Source organism: Sturnus vulgaris, chromosome 12 (assembly GCF_052056855.1).
Source record: "Sturnus vulgaris isolate bStuVul1 chromosome 12, bStuVul1.hap1, whole genome shotgun sequence".
Lineage (NCBI taxonomy): Eukaryota > Metazoa > Chordata > Aves > Passeriformes > Sturnidae > Sturnus > Sturnus vulgaris.
Genome location: NC_142254.1, coordinates 15,928,860 through 15,946,519, shown reverse-complemented (window position 1 = coordinate 15,946,519; position 17,660 = coordinate 15,928,860). Strand labels below are relative to the sequence as shown.

The 17,660-nt window shown below is 38.6% G+C and overlaps 1 protein-coding gene and 1 long non-coding RNA gene across 4 annotated transcripts in view; one reads left to right on the top strand and one right to left on the bottom strand.

Moving 5' to 3' along the window:
* WWOX (WW domain containing oxidoreductase) overlaps positions 1-17,660 on the bottom strand; it is a 475,749-nt gene that overhangs the window by 128,941 nt on the left and 329,148 nt on the right. The window lies entirely within an intron of this gene.
* LOC148222410 (uncharacterized) overlaps positions 1-17,660 on the top strand; it is a 37,190-nt gene that overhangs the window by 15,078 nt on the left and 4,452 nt on the right. Inside the window, exons 2-7 of one of the 3 annotated variants that reach the window (XR_015806340.1) lie at positions 5,908-6,095; positions 6,635-6,739; positions 8,070-8,306; positions 9,922-9,960; positions 11,391-11,513; positions 14,320-15,474. This is a non-coding gene — a long non-coding RNA (uncharacterized LOC148222410). Of the gene's footprint in view, positions 1-5,907; positions 6,096-6,634; positions 6,740-8,069; positions 9,961-11,390; positions 11,514-14,319; positions 15,475-17,660 lie in introns of all 3 variants that reach the window. The other 2 variants (XR_015806339.1, XR_015806338.1) reach the window with 2 other exon arrangements.

The window sequence follows — 17,660 nt, the reverse complement described above, 5'->3', positions numbered from 1 at the left end:
TTCACCACCATGCAGAGGAATCAAGAAATACAATTTTCACTCTTCGGACCAATAGCTGATTAAAAAAGAAAGACAGGAAGAAAAAGGGGAGAAGTTCCATTCCAGGGAAATATTTGCATGCCAGTTGTGTGCTAATCAGAACCACCAATTTTATAAAGTGAATTTTACCAAGACACAATAAAAATTTGTCTATGTCATAGATAAGCACATTTGAAGCACATAGTAAAAATATCACGTGTGGACTGTAAGTTTGTGGTGTTTCTTAGTTTCAGCATGTGCTAGAATGTCATCATGTGCAGAGAATTAATTGGTACTGGTTTGAACGTGAACAGGTAAAAATAAGTTTTGCACTGCTGAGGAATTCATAACTGATACTGGTCTTCAGACCTCAGGCATTTATTGTTTTCCTTGGTGTATAATATTAATTTCATACCAGCTTGCTGTTTGGATCAAGTTCTCATTGTACATAGAGATGATCTTCAGTACCTTTGGCAGGAAAGCCCCTCCTACCTGACAGCTGAGGTGACAGGATTTAATAGATGGTTAAATAACTTTCCTTTCTGAGCAACTGAATTTTCTCCCTGCTTATATCCTCATACTTGCATGCAATTTTAAAGGTGGAGAGAAATAACACCACCAAAAAAATTCCAGCTGAGAAGACACTGCAGTAACAACATGGTAGAGCCTGTGTGCTGCTGTTCTCATGGAACAATTTTGCATGACAGCTTTTTGCTCAGCCCGAACATATTAACTTCTATCTTTTTTTAGGGGAAAAATAGTTTTTAGGGTTTTTTTTTTTCTCTCTTTAAGAGTACAACTGCTCACCTCTCTAATGGGTTGCTGCCACAACAAGCTTTACATCAAGTTATCTTAAGAAACCACATGGAAACGTCAGTTCTGTTACTGCTAAGTGGCATTTCTGATACAGCACATCCGAGGAGCTGGACCTCAGAGACATTGTTAATTTGTTTCCTGGTGTAATTCCAAGTGTTGGTTTTGAGCTGAGAAATGCTTTGTTGTGTTTTCTGTGGTGACTTTTACAGAATCCTCCTCTGTGTGTTAAGGTGGAAGCTGAGACTACTGAGCTGACAGTACCTATATTTATATGACTGGGAGTAAGGTTGTTGTCATCACAGAACCTCTTCCTTCCCCCATATAAAGTCTTATTTTTCAGGACCATGCAAATCAAATCTAAACCCGTGCTTCCTCTGAGCTCATGATGAAAAGATTGAAGACATCCATAGAGCCATCAAGAGCTGACACAATGGAGCATCACAACCCTGAAGACAAACCTGGGACATTGAATTCCTTACTGAGGGCATATAGGTCACAAAAGATAGTGGGTTTCTTGTCAGGATTCAGTATTTCAGAGGATGAGAAGAAATCTTTAATTGATAAATAAAGATCTGATCTTTGGAGACAAATACAAACATAAAATATAAAGGAAAAATACTTAGAAATCTTGTGAAGTTCTAACATAAAGTCAAACAGACACTTTCTTAAAGCTACCAAACACTAAGCAGTGGGACTGAAATCTTTGCTGTGGTTTTAGTAGATTCTGTTAATCTCTTCCAGACAGGATTAAAATAACCAGATGTGCTTTTTTTGTTGCATTTTTACATTTCTAGTTCTATTCTTGTGCAAACTAAACAGACACATTGCTTAAACACGTAATAACTTGAAGACGCTTTTTCAACAACGCCAAGCGAAAATTTACTTTTAAAAAGTTTGTTCCTACTAAACGCAAAACAATTTTCCCTTCCTTCCTAAGCAACAGTGATTACTCCTGCTTGCTGTTCCCTTCTGCATTTCTCAGTTTTGCTAATTACCAGTAAATTCAGGAGTGTTGCATCTCATTTCAGGAATTCTTTGGGTATCAGAGGTATTTCTGATCAGGAATGACAGAAAGCACACTGCACAAAACATTTCTGCATCAGTAATGGAATATTTTATAAAGAATAATTCATATTATTTTAAACAGGAAAAAAAAAATCCTAGGATTTTGATGAGAATTATCTAGGAGGAAGAATGCTGGCAATGATGGATGTTCAGGCTGAGGGCACAGAAAGGGACTCAAATATTTTTGAATCTTAAACATGTTGCAACCTATCAAACTTTGTGTGAGATTCTAAAATGAAAAAATAAAATTGCATCAAATTTTAATGTACCTATGCTAGAAACTAAAGTCAATTTCATTTCAATTCATGCATACAAATATTCATCCAGGACCCACCCTTTTAAAGGGTAGTAGACTTGCAAGAGTATTTCTGTGACTGTGTCAAATGTCTTGTTCAGCTTACTTTAAGGAATGATAATTTGAAAAAAATCAGACTAAGTTGGTGGGTACTATGGGTTCTATTAAAAAGTGTTTTTAAATTATTTCAGACTCATAAAACCTTTCCATAGAGAGTGCTTTGAAACTGCAAATTAAATATAGAGCTTCTATGAACTGTATCCATTTTTCCTGGAAGCACAGATTTCCATGGGGGTTCATACCATCTTTTTTGTCTGTTACACTAGCTAATAATGCAGTGAATTTGCAGTAATAGGGTAAATGTTATTTTGATGACATTATCTGATTAAATTAAAGATGACATTAAAAGGACCATTTCAATGGGAATCGAAACCTCAGAAAGCAACTGTGGTTGAATACTCAGTTGCTCTGTCCCAGGCTTAAAAAGACAACACAATATTTCATTCATCTAAATGAAAAATAAATTCAGATGACATTTGACTTTCAGGAAGGTACATCTTCAAACTATGAAAAAATCATGGTTTAGAACTTGTGCTTTTACATGGACACAATTTGAATCTATTCACACAGGAAAGGTTCATACAGCAGCAAACATACAAGTACAAAGCAAATGAAGCTAAGACAGGACTGAGAATTGAAATTGCATCTGCTGGCATAGTGACAATAAACCACCAGAACCAAAGAACAAAATCAAAGATGGAAGTCACCTTCCTCACCGTGCAATTTTATGAAATTCCTAAAATGATGAGAAATCAACTTATATATGACTGAGGGGTACAGAACAAAAGAAAAAGAACATTAAGGAAGTTAAAATTACTGGAGGTTTTCTGGTGCATAGTACTAAAGAAGTTGTAAAATAAACTCCTCTTACAAGCTACATGTTCACATTCATAAATCAAGTGACTGTTTGAAAATCCCTCGACTTAAGCTCTCAAAGATAGAATCTGTCTAAGGAAACATTCCTGAATAACGTGACTGTGTTATGAATTACAGAGGCTTCACAGGAATAAGATACAAGATTAAAGGTATGCAGGGCTTGGGCCCCATCCTTCTCACAGCCAGAACTCCTCCTGCAGTCACTGGGAGCTGTGACATCTCTGCTCTGCACAGACAAACCCATGGGCTCTGTGAAACAACAGCTTCAGGCACACCAGGGTGGTGTTGGCCACCAGGGAGGCGTTTGAGGCTGATTGTCCCCGTGACCTCAAGGGAGCATCTTTGTGCTTTATGAAGTGCACAGGTGATGGGGGTGAGCACATGGAAACACCTCAGTGACTCCCTTTGCTCCAAGGTCACACCACTCAACTCCAGTTATGGATGAATCCTGCTACAAGGTGCCAAAGTCTCTCTGTTTTGGAGACTTCTCCTCTTACTACAGGTACTCATAAACCTGAGTTTTCACTTTCTCCATAATCCCCAGAAGATGACACTAACTGTGGGCAAGTGTCCATCGGGAAGTGGCATGAGGTCAGTCTGTCAGGACATCAGCAGAAACCTCACAATTTCTGCAGCACATACTAAAAATACAATTTAATCCATATCAAACCCTAAACCAAAATCTTCAAGGAAGCACAAGCCAAGAGAACATAGACCTTTAAAACACTTCTCTGAAAAAAGCCTTTATAAATTCCATGAGAGGATTCAAGAGAGATGGGAGAGAAACAATTCAAGAAATGACAAACACAATTATAAATAACTGTCCTTGCCTCCACCCTCAATAGAAAGAGGTCTATCAAAAAACCACCAAGGGTCACCAACCGTAAAGAGACAAAATATTTGTGGTGTTTTGAATAGGACTTCAAGATAATTATTTGCAAATAATGAGTTTTTGGTAGGTAATGCAGTATTGTATTACATGTTCATTACATTATACCCACAAAAAATGCACCACTATAAAAATATTCACACACTCACACAAAAAACCCTCAACAACAACAAAACAAACCCAACTCCAAGCAAAGCAGAACAGGTATTCCTTGACATACTGGCATGTAATTTGTAAGTCACAAACTCTTAGGGCATGAATTGTTAAGAACATCATAAATCTTACACTCCTACATAACAATTATGTATATAAAGACATTCTGCCACAGAGCTTGGAAACCACGGGCTTTGACCATTTCTAGATGTTTGTTGTCAGGGATGTGTTCCTGTCTGTTCTATCCCAAGTGAAACATTTGATGCCATGTTTCCCAAAATACTAGAGAATAAATTTTAAAACTGGCAGCAGTTCCATTCAGTAAATCTAGGGGTATGCTTTCAAACAGACCTGTCTGGCATATAGATTAAGCAGATGATATTTGCACATAGGTATTTTCTGGCACTCAATGAAATAAATAGCATAAATTTTTTATTCTTATCACTGTGATAAAGTTGTTGGTGAGGAGTTTCTGTTAGAATCATTGAGAATAACATTTCTCATAAACTTAGCTGGAATACATGCCACAAGCAAAATTGCTTGATTCCAGTCTCTCTTCTTCAACAGTTACTGATGTATAATTGAGAGTTTTAGAGTGGGATAATTTTGGATGACATGAGAAACAAAACTCTTTAGTGAATTTCCCATGGTTTTTATTGAAACAGTGAAATAATTTTGACAGTATTAAAACTAAACACTTTAATGGGTAAAAAAATAATAAAGATTTAAAACATGGAATTTTCTGTGCTTTAAGAAGGCAGACATAAAAGTTAAATATGAATATGCTGTATTTATTTTCATGGGTTTTTTTAAGGCACAGCATAACTTTTATGTTAAAGTCCTAAGTTTACCATTCTTTCTTGGTCAATGAGTACACATCAAAAAAATCAATGAAGTAACAGAATTATTACCATGGTCTTTTGGACTTACTTCACCAAGGAATATAAATAATTAAATGCAGTAAGATAAAAAATGGCACATCACTTCTATCTACCAATTCCACATCCACAAGGGTCACTCCCTCCAGCATTCCAGCAGCCACAGCACAGGTCTCTGGGACACATCTTAGAGGGTGATTAATTAATGAGTGCATGTCCAGCTCAGAAGGGTTATGATGTCCAATTATAATTTCAACTGCCAGCAGTAGAGCGTGTATAGAAACTTTGTTATATCTACTCATAATAAAACACTCTTTAAACATAAAAAACTCTTTAAACATAAAAATCCATCTCCCAAATGACCCCTGACAAAGAGAGATGGAATATTATCATCAGCATAATCAAGTGAAAAGGGTTGAAATTTGATTTAGAAAATATTGGTATCCATTTCGGGGAGAATAAGTTCACCATATTTTGTGATGAAGAAAAAAGCTGCACTAGATTGAATGAAAATATTTTGTTGGGTCATCATATGCCAGAGATATTTGTACATCTTGAAGCACTTGTCCAGAGCAGACCATTAGTAATCACCAGCCAAATAAACAGGCTGAGGAAAAAAACTACATAACTTTGCAGGATTGGTATTAAAGTGGATTCTCCTTAAGACTAGAAAACCCAACTGAGCATCATGTAAAATTTGCAAGAAAACCCACATTTTCAAGCAAAAACAAAGGGGAGTTCTCTCGAATTGGACAGATTATTTTCAGGAAAAATCCATCTGGGCCATCCTTAAGCTATTTCAACTGTACCTCTGCTTACAAATTTAGTTATCAGACTTTCATCTGTTCCATTCTTAGCTGCAACTGCTGGTACTGCCTTCACCAGATTGAACAGGCCTATCTCATCATCTTGGTGAATATCTGACACCCAGGAAAAGCCCAGGAACACCAGCTCCACTTTTTAGAGAAAACAGATAGTCAGCACCTGAGGGAGAAGCATTTTGTCTGTGTGTTTCCAGCGATATTCCCCAAAGGATCATCCAGAGGTACTGTCAGCAGCACAGGTCAAACACCTTGCACGTCCTCCAGATGGAGGAAAGCAAGGCTTGGAAAAGGGAATTAGAACAATAGAAATGTGTTCAGCTGTGAAATTAAAAGTAGGACAGCATGACATGCAACATTATGTGTTGAGCTGAGTCAAAAGCAGTAATTAGGCTGAGCTAAAACACGAACACACTTGTAATCAGAACAAATGCATGTTTTGTGTGCATCGTGTTGACTCCTCACAGCAGAAGTGGTCACCCACCCATCCCCAAGCCCCTCATTGCCCTCAGCCCCCTGTGCAGAGCCTGCAGTTCCCTTTCCAAGCCCTGACCTTCCCCTGGAGCCCCTGCAGAAGGATTTCCCCACGCCCTCAGCTCCTGCTTGCTGTCCCTCTGTGCTGTCCCATCAGCAGAGTGTGCTGGAGCTCACACGAGCCAGCTGGCAGCCAGCAGCCACTCAGCACATGCAAAAGCTGAATTTTCCCTACTTTCCTGCAGCAAGAGCACTAATTTGAGTCTGTGTCTGCTGCTCTACCTGCCAGCTTTCTGCAATCTGGGAAGGACGCAGCTATCTGGAGACTTCAGACCGATTTGGTTGAAACAAGTCCGAGTTCAAATGTTAGTGGGAGGCACTGACTGACAAACAGGTAAGCAAACTAAACAATGAGCATGAAAGCACAAATCCAGCTGTCACAAAAGCACAGATGTTAACAAAAGCAGCCCCACAGCAGCAGGCTCCAGGCTGAAGTGCAGTCACAAGTGCACACAAGCATTGCACCGTTCAGCTCAACAAGCAGCTGCAGCATAGCTAGGGACCAAAAAACACAGGTATGTGTCCACATGGCTGCACATTTAAACTCCTAATAAATTTGCTATCCCAAAAAAAATGCAGTGGATACACAGAGACAACAAATAAGAAGATAATAACTGACTTAGAGAATAATTGTTCTGTAAAAATGAAACAACCTAACAAACTCTCTGATCTCGTGGGTTTTCAAGGGTCTACACATTTTCCCTGCCATGCTCTGAAAAATAACAAACTGTTTATTTCTTTGACTTCTTGCAGCCTGTCCTTGGTCACAAAACTGTAATGTAAGAAAAAAAGTTATTTAATTGCTAGTGTTTGTCAATAACATTATTGTATGTTCATAGTGAGGCAAATCAGCCTGAACTTTGCTAGAGACCAAAGCCCTGAAATGGTTGGGAAAGCAGCATCAGATGTTATTTTGGAACACTTTATATACTTCACTCTTATAGTCTGAAATTACATTTTCAATTTAGAACACATAGGAAGTTAAAGCTGTTTTAAGTAGTTGATAGGTGAAACATCAGTTTTTACAGTGCCAAAGACTGTAGGATACAGGGCAGACCAATTACTACACTGAGCAATGCAAAGAATTATCCCCTGGCTTTATTCTAATAACAGGTTATCTGATTACAGCCCATGTTCTGGCCTCAGCACAGACTACATTCTCCCACGCCACTGATGGTAGAAATATAGAAATCCATTAACAGCTAATTCACCCAGGAAACTCGAGATTTCTGTATGAGGCATGAAATTTAACATTCCTCATGTGTATGTCCAGTTGGAGCAGCTATGCTTGGTGTTTGCTTAATAAAACCTTCCAAAAGAAAAGGAAAAACCTTTTCACTCCCACCTGAGCTTATACTGAAAATCCTCAATGCACCTGTCCTACAACAGATGTAGAAATTCAGCTATAGAATAGACATAAATGCAGGAGACTTCCTGTACCCATTTTTTCCCCTTAAACTTTGAAATATTAATGATTCTATCTTTATTACTTCAGGAAAAGGCAAGAAGTAAAAATTTAAGCGGCTTCAGAAAATATAATATTTATCAAACTCATTTTCTAGATATGAAAAGGGTTTTGGATTTCTTCAGACTTTTTGCACTTCTTTTCTAGACATTTTAAGTATTTAAGAGAAAGTTAATTTCTTATTTTCTCTATTGGACAGGTTAATTCAAAAAAGTGACTGGATGTTATTGGGACATTGAACCCCAGAAGATTTCTCCGTGCAGATCCACACTGGCTGAAGTGCAGCACTGGCACAATCCAACAGCAATCACAGAACACTGGGTTGGGCTGTCAGGTTTCACAGACATGGCAAGAATTTCTACAAAAAAACCCCCTGACATTGGTCAAGGAAGTCAAGTATCACAGCAAAAATGCAGCTTCGGGACCAAAAAAAGAGGTTTTTACAAAATTTTGACCATAAAATAGAGGTTTGAAAATTTATGGTCTGTGGGTTTGTGAAGGTCACTGGAGGAAAGGAAGACTCGTAACAGTAGCAAGAAAATAATAAATTCTCGCTGATATTTTTGAGACTGCTTGGTATTGCTCAAAGTAATTTTTTACAACTGATTTGAACAGCAGCAGCCTCTAGCCAGAATCTTGGGACAGTACCAACCAAAATGCCTTCATAATATTACCTTCTGCCATGAGCTGCTCCTTTACTGTCCCACAAGAATGTTATGTGAATACAAATAAAAGACAATGTGGTCCTGCCTTGAATGGGAAGTGAGCTGTGTCCTACAGCCATAATTAGGGAGGGCAGTGGCCCATGAAATCTCTTCACCAGTAGAAGATCCACACCATAAAAATATGTGCAATCCTGTGGTATATGGTGCACTGTTTTATAATCAATATTCATTCATAACACTCTATAAATGGGTGTTTTGTGACCTGATGCTGAATTTGAGCTGCATTTTGCTTAAAAAATGATTTTGAGGGTAATCAAGGACAAAAGGTGGAGGAGTTCAGAGTTTGTGTATTGATAAAAGCCAACACAACATGGATAACCAGCAAGAAGCTTTTCTGTTTACTTGAAGAGCACTGAAACCTTCAGCTGGCCTTTACACAATGAAGTGTTAAAGTGGAGATCCAGTGCCTTTGAACTAAATTAGGTCAATATTATATGCAGGACAGAATTTTATGAGGGTAGGGGCAGAAAGCTGTCACTTTCTTTTAATTTCAATAAACCATACACAGCATCTTTTAAAAATTAACTAGCTCATAAAAGTTCATCAGTCCTGAATTGTAATTAATTTCTGTGTGCAGAAAGATCATTTGCCCATAGGTGTTGCTTACTCATTTAAATCAGGGGCACTGCAGCTACCTGACAATTCTGTTAAAACAGTTCTTGATGAATCCTGGCTTTATTTAACAGCTTTAAACACTGAAGCATTAAAACAAAGTGGTGATACCCATATACTAACAGAGGTAAAACTGCTACCTGCCATTCCCTGGGCAGGTGCAGAGGTGGAACAGTGCATGGGGAATTCCTGACCTCAGCTACAATGTAAAGATCTTCAAAGCCTGACACCAGCAAAAAAAATTCACACACAGTGCCCTCATAATGGATGTCAGAAAAGAAAAAAAAGGACAAATATACCATACATACACCACAAAACAGGGGTGACAATACTTGTCTCTCCTTATCCAGGAGAACCATTTTTATCTATTATACACAGTACTGTTCAATACCCCAGCTCAGCTAGAAAAGCAATTCTTCTGCCATAATGACATAACCAATATTATTATATATCAAGCCTTTTAAGAAGTCTAAAGGAGAAAAGATTCCATTATTTCCCACAAGAAGCTGCTGCTATCTGTATCCAACAAACTCCTGTACAAGGTTCCCACATGTGATGGGAAAAGTGTTTTTTTTAGCCACCACCACCCTCCTGTTTACTCATAAAAAAATACAGTGTAGCATATTGTTGAATTGAATGCCACTTACAGCTTTAATACATATTTTTGGCATGGCTGCTAAAATGCTTTTTCTCCCCCTCCTTGCACATCCACAGGAGCTGCTCAAGCCCCAGCAGAGCAGTGCCCATGACCAGGTAAAAGTTTATATTCCTGCTAAGAGTTCCACAGCCCTCAGCAAAACACATTTTCACTATCACAGGAACAAGTTCTCCTAAACCCTGTGGAAAGTCAACATCTAAAATGCCAAGCCTTCAGATCCAGGGTTCAGATACCCCCGTATGTAACTGGAGCCTCCAAACTCAAAAGTTCAAAGCTTTTGTATCTTTCCAAACCGGATCCAAGCAGGGCTCATTACACCTAAATAACAGTGTCTGCAGAAATTTCAGGAATAAATAGAGAGTCTGACCTTGACTTGATCTCTCAGTTTCCACTGCAGAGGAAGCTCTGAGCTTCATGTTGGCAGCAATTGGCTTCTCTCATCTATGCTCTGGCCTTAATAGAGGCTTTTGTAAGCACATCCAGGAGAAAAATAAAGTAATTTCTATAAGGAAATAAATACATTTCTTTCAGTATTCTATGAATTACACATTAACACAATAATGAAACTCTTGTCATATTAAGATGGACTCTGTAAAAAAATATGTATTAAAAACACTGAGCCACTTGCTCCTTCCCCACATTCATCTAAAAAAAAAAAATGCCCGGTAGCCAAGACAAATATTTCAAGTTTAAGAAATGTCACCCTTTGTCTTGCTACAATCTGTCCTTTGTTTTCAGTATGATGTGCTTCCACTGGGGTATAAACACGTGGAAGGGTGTAGTAGAAAAAATTAAATTTTACAGAGATCTGTGAGGATGCAGAATTAAGCTAGTATGGACAAGCATGAAGTCTGACCTTTCCCAGCTTCAGAGTTCTGGGGGGTTCAAACTAGAAATTATTTATCATAATTATTTTTAAAATTTCTAGCTAATATTCTGAATTTAACACACACTTCAATATTTTGTTCATGCTTCTTTTTGTTCTATTCTTAAACACAGGCAATTTTGCTTCACTACCATCACTTTTATCTTTCTATCAGTTCTGGTCAAAACACGTTTCCCAAAATCAAGGCCTTTCTCCTTGGCTCATTACAGGTAATGACAAGTTGCTGTCTCGGAGCATTCTCAAAAGTTTCCTCTCCAGAGCAAAGGGATGATTTTAAAGTATCCACACAAATAATACTGTGTAATAAATGTTGACTTTTCACATCAGGCTAGTTACAGGTTTAATGGAGACCTGCATTTATCCCAAGTGGTGTCAGACTCACTGGTAAAATTATTGCAATATTGGGTTGTGAAAAATACAGAAAAAATACTGACAACACAGGAAAAACTCTCTTCCCACCCAGTACAATATACAATATGTAGGTGCTGGTGAGTTCAAAAGGCATCAGAGACAGCTTTATTAATGCAGCAAAAATAGGGTCTTTGAGTTTAAGAAGCAAAAATACCCATAAAATAGCACTAACCTTCCAGCCTTAAAAAATAACAAGTTTTTTGTCTATACTTTAACTCCTCTTCCCAGTTGACCTCCTGCTACATAATGAGGCAGAAAATGCCCTGCAATATTGGAAGTGTGTAAGAAATAGTTGGCTTCATACCCAAACCAGAAAACTGAGGCTCAGTGTGTCTCTGCAGCTAAACAAAGGTAAGCTAAAAATTCATGTTGTCAAGCTTGTTCTGAATTTTCCTGTAGTTGTAAGATAAAAAGCACTAATTATTACGGAAGAAAAAAAGACAAACAAGATTCTCCCCCATCTCAAGAACACATGGTGGAGGATGCAAAAACAATATATGGCAGGAATAACAAATGCTTTCTTTTCCAAGTGCTCTCCCATGATTTATGAAAGGTGTTCCTCACTGTGGGAAGATAATGCCATTTGAAATGGTCCATTTCATAAATCTATCCTCTTCATCCCTAGCTGCGTACAGGACTACTATGAGCTCCTGAATCCAATAATGTTTTCATCCTCTATTGACAAAAAAAAAAAGGACTTTGTTTGGAGTGAGGTAATGATGCAGTTACAGAGGAGCAGCGGCTAAAGCTCGCTCTCGGGGGCTTTCACTGGCACAGCCCTACAGCTGCAAGGGAGAGGAAATAGTCTAAACCAAAAGGAGAAACAATCAACACATCCCACGTCCCTGGTGTCTTTTTAGCACTAGTGGCATTAATTATAATGTTTGACTAATCCTCTGCACTACCACATAACCAAATGTTTTGCCTGAATTTTCTCTTCCTCCCTGCAATAGCTTTGTCACTGGGAGCTCAGCTATTTCCTACTCATCTGCTCAGCAGCCCAGCATATCTGCTTGTTTTTCTGCAAGACTGCTTCCAGAAGATGCTCCCATGCCAAATGTGGTGGTTGCTGTAGACAAGGACTAATCATAAACTTAACTGAAATTCATTTTACTGATTTTTTATGTTGCAAACAATGGCAGAGGGCAAAGAGGGAAATACTAAATATCCCCAGTATTATGGAGCAGTTTTGAGCTGGGACTGAAAACCATTAGAAGCAATGCTTGGAGAATGGGAGTACAGGGAAATCAAGAGGTAAAATATGAGATGGAAGTGTTTCTGGGAGCAGTTGACATGTAATGCAGCCAACAGAAACATTTAAAAGAGTTTTATATTATTTGTACTATTTAGGAAAGAGGAGATGGAAGCCCCACAAGTTTCTCATTTCATGTTGGAACAGTTGTCCTGCTCGCTTTGCCTTTTCTGACACCATGAACAGTAGCAAAGCAAATGTCATTAAAGAAAATGAGGCATAGATCAGTCAGTTTTAGATACCAGCTTAGCTTTTGCTGTTGTTAGGGAGCTGGAAGCTCTACACTGCACTGGCAGCACGGTCACAGATTTCATGAGCAAATTTTGGCAGACTTCTCATCCTGCTGAAGTGAAATTGTGTTTTGACCAAATTTCCCTCTGAGTGCTTGAGCAATGCTATTTTTCTACACTTTGCTACACTCAGTTTCAGAGGCAGATGAATGGCCTTTGTAGAACATGAAATTTCTATGGCTTTGGCAAGAACTTTACAAACTATATACATGTTTTGTACTGTCACTTTGAGATCTTAATTTACATATTTTGACTTGTGCATGAAAAGCAATTTCAAGGTCAGCTTCTGTGGAGAAATACAGGGTAACTCCATTAAAAGTCTACTGGCACTTTGCATATTTATTTTTCTTCCCTGTAGTATGCATGGGATCTCATAAATCAGGATAAACAAACATCAGAGGTCACTCATAGGTGTGCTCAGTGCATTTCCACACCTAGCAGGAAGGCGTTCTGCAAATACCAGGTTGCCTCCAGAGTAACAGCAAAGAAACATTGCTCCTATAATATATATTTATTTCTAGGGGTACAAGGTTGTGATGAAGTCTGTTGGGAAAGATAGAGAAAAAAATTAAAATCTACAGTCCTTGCAAAGTTTTGGAAGGCAGAACCTCTCACAAGACACGGAGCCCTAACTATGCCTGCAGCACAGACTATGCAAAGAAAACAAAAAATTAACCACCAAACATAAGAAATAATAAAACAACACACAACACTCCCCCCATGCTTTCAGTTTTCATCTCTCTCTAAAGAGCTAAGATTTTATCAGAGACTGTGAAAGTCTTACTAGGAAACACTTACTAGGAAATATTCTGAATTTTTCTGGAAATGCAGTCAGGTTGTATTGCCTTACCAACACAACCCATCATCTCCAGGATTGCTGCCTTGGCTGTTGAATCTCCATCCTTTCAGAGCTGTTTCATCCTTGGCAGCAATGGAAAAACCCCAAATCCATTACAGTCATGTGCTTTTATGTCACACCTGAGGCTCCAGATTACAGGACCAGAACTCTAAAACACAGTAGAGCTGTAAAAGCAGCACTGCTAAAACAGTGGAGGCAAGAACACCAAAACGAATTCATTTGGAAGTAGAGATGACTGCTTTGCACTGGGAGAGGTGGCAAACTGAAAAAGACCATCTAACTCTAGGCAAAATGGTTGCTACATTACCACACCATTTTACCAATTGGGTTTTTCTGAAGGCTGTGACCATGTGTACAATATGGGATAAGAATACTGTATTTAGGGGACTTCTGAAAATTGCTCTATTTTGAAGTTTATTTTTGCAAGTGAGTCTGTACAAAAATAGCTGATGTTCATTGGAGCATCAACAGTATAGATCCACTATTAAATATAATTGTGGAAACTGTCTTGAAACTTAAAATCTACATCAGAGATCTTTCACATAATGCTGTGATTATACAGAAATATAAAAATATTGTCATTGACTTTGTGCAGCATATAAATACCCCAGTCAACTGTGTGCATGGAGGTTTGTAAACTTGATTGCGCTAAAAAAACTCCAAACCTAAAATCTTTTAATTGTTGTGTTAAAATCTGCTTTTCCAGGAGGAATCATGATGGCTTTTTTTTTTTTTTTTTTTTTTCCCTTTCTTCAGGAAAGGACTGCTGAATATGAGAGTTCAAAATCTTAAAAACCTTGCTGGAAGAAGTTGCAGCACACCATTCATGCCTTCTCCAGTTGTGGAAGGCAGGAAGGAGGAGCAATAACTTTGGAGTCCGTGTGGAGATCTTTTTGCCCTCATTTCACAAGAGAATTTCCCATCAGGAAACACAGGCTGCCTCCTCCCTGTAGGTTTGGAGGCTTTAATGGGCTCCCACTTTCCCCATGCTCCACAAACCAGGCAGACTTTGATACACAAACTGCCTTTATCAGCCTGACTGACAAATCCCATCTTAAAGAGTGATTTCATGTTCATAATGATCAGATTTCTTCCTAACATGAATTAGGACGAATAATTCCAACAGGATCATGGCCCCAAGGAATGATGGTGGGAAAAAGAGGGGAATTCTACAGGACTGTAGTTTATCACTACAAATAACTCTCCATCACCCAAATTACTGTGCTCCAGAAAGCACTCTGTCTCCTTTTTGACCGAGTCAAGATGAAGAAAGGCCAGCCCACGACTTGGCACGAGAGAACGAGCAAGCTGAGGATCAATACAAACAAAATAGAGGTGACATTAATTGCCTGGAGCATTAATAGACCATGTGAGGGAGTAGAAACCAGCTTAATTTTGAAAGCCAAGGGTGTTTGCCTGCCTTTTGTGCCTGGTTTGTGCTGGAATGGACACAAATGTCACTTTTGTCTGCCGTGCACAGAGGCAGAGGCACAAGATCTGCCCGGGGTGTTCCACGGGGGGTGGATGCAGCCTTGGGCACCCCAGGATGAAAAAGATGAGGTAGTTGTACCACATTGTTGTTCCATCATTTTTTAATACTTGGCAGCATGCTCAAGTGCCTCTTGATGGGTTCGTTGTAGTTATTCTAAGCTAAAAATAAACCCAAAACAACAACCAACCACCAAACCCACCCAAGCCTAAATATCTAAAACTTCAGTTTTAAAAGCTTGTTTTTCCAGGGCTACTAGATCTGTTACTCAGGATGAATCCCACTCGGCTTCAATGTTTTTCTTTCAAGATCAGTGATTTCTGGACACTTTGTGATTCTGGAGGAATAATAAACAAACAGATAAATAAAATTCCATAGGAACATCTTGTGCTGGCAAGCCCAAACGTGGAGCCTCAGCCCTGGTGAGTGGCCTTTGAGAGCCCCCTGTAGCTGTTGCCTGGTAAGGATTGAAGTAGTTTTGTTAGCCTTACCACAAACATTTACCTTCTGAATCCTCTCGCCAATGAAATCAGCTGGCAGAGCTTCAGTGGAGTTTAGGTAGCAAAGTGCAGGCTCTGTGCAGCCCTGCTGCTCGGGGCCCCACTCACCTCCTCTCTACCACGGCAGTATATTTATTTTAACGTTTGACAGTATCTATCAGATTTTAGGGAGCTTGTTTAATGACCTTTTCCAAAATCTTCCATTCATTTCTTCAGTTTCTCACTTTCTCTCCCTTTTTCTTTTTAAAATAAATTACTGTTATAAAAACAAATCCAGCAGAAGGGAAAATATTCAGTGCCTAGAAACTGAAAAATTGAGTATTTGCTTTTTATGGGGCACTGGAGTCTTCTAAAATACAGAACTGCTAGAAAACTTAAATGCTGAGGACAAAAAAGTTCACTCAGTAGCTATGCAAATACACTACAGTTTTGAATCTCTTTGAAAAATAATTTAAATACTTGAGTTTCAATTTATGGTCTTAAAATGCCTGAAAAACACATTCCTACTTTTTAAATGGATTTTTTTAAGCGAGTCTTAAATACACTTTGATTATTTCCATTCTTGACATTATGCCTACTCAGGTATTTTGTACAGCAATTTGAAAGCAGAAAGGCAATTCCTAGCAATACCAACAGGTATATATTGATTTAACAAACACCTCCTCTTAAAGATGCACTTTCTTCTTCCCATGGAAGAGAAAATGTGAATTTAAACTGAATAAAGCCAAAAGCTAAAACACATTGTCTATAATGATTTCTTTGATGGAGAAAGCTCAGGTTCAAGTTCATTATCTTGGTATTTTCAGAGGAGTTTGCCTGCAGCTTTTAGGAACAACATTTAACTGAATTTTATATGTGAACATTAAAGAAACAGTAATGCACAGGTATAAAATAAGTGATCAAACTGAAAGTAAAGCGTACAGCTTTCTCCCTGTTAGCCTACACTGTTATTATCTTTTCAGAAGATGTCAAAACCTTTTCTCAGGAATTCTCATTTTTCATACATTTTGGAAGTAGGTACAATTACTTTAACAGCTCTCTATAGCACTAAGACATCTGTAGCAAAAACGGTTATTTACTTCAAAGCCAGAAGATTTTGCAGGCAGAAAGGAATGACAGGCAGAAACAGAGGGCCAGAGACACTGCTATTGAACTTCTGTGTTTAATGAAACACAAATATAAAGAATATTTTATGTAAATGTGTATTTACAAAGGACAAAATGCATTTGTAGGCATGTATACTATATAACCAGAGGCCATAGCAATTAGCATTCTTTTCAATTCCTGACTGGAGCTTTAGTGTAAAACACAAACTAGAATGTGCATTATGTTATTTCATCCAAGTCTGAATACTAACTCAATTTTAAGCACGTGGTCCTTATCTCTCAAAAGTAGGAGTTATATGAAAAACACCCTGAAGTCCAAGCCTTGCAATATTCAGGGAAACACCGACATTAACATTTATTGCACCCATGCAGTGCAGGCTCAGTGGAAAAGGTGGTCAGAGGTACTTGGGGAAAAAAGGGTTTGTGTTGTAAAGAGAATTACATTTGAAGGAATGCAACTCACAAAGGGCACGACCACAGAAATCAGCTCGGAGATTAAAGTCATCACAGCTCTGTGGCAGCCCTAATTTATGTCTTAAACATTTATGTGCATCCTCCCCTTTTCCTCCTCCTTCTCCTCCTGCTCTTAAATTCCTCAGCTCTTCAAGAAGCCAAACCTCTCGTGTTGCACTGGTCCCTCCCACAGCACCACTGAGAGCCCCTCAATGTACCAGCCCAAAACTGTACTTTGAAGTGGTTTTAAAAGAGATGAAACAAGGCAAAGAAAGTTTGTTCCAAGCTCAAATTCAAAACATTTTATGAGTCAAAGCTTTATGCTGGCAAAGTGGTAGAAGGCAGTTCTGCAAGCAAGGAGCAGCATCATTCAGAGCAAGGACTGCAGTGGTCAGGGAGCCAGGGATGCTCAGGTGAGGGAATTTGTTTATATTTATTTTCCTGTAGCAGCATGAGAACAAGGTACAGCTGGCTTTTTCGTGTGTGCACAAAGCAGGCACCTCCCTTTACTGATCCTGCAGAATTTCTGTCCCAGTTTGTCACTAGCAG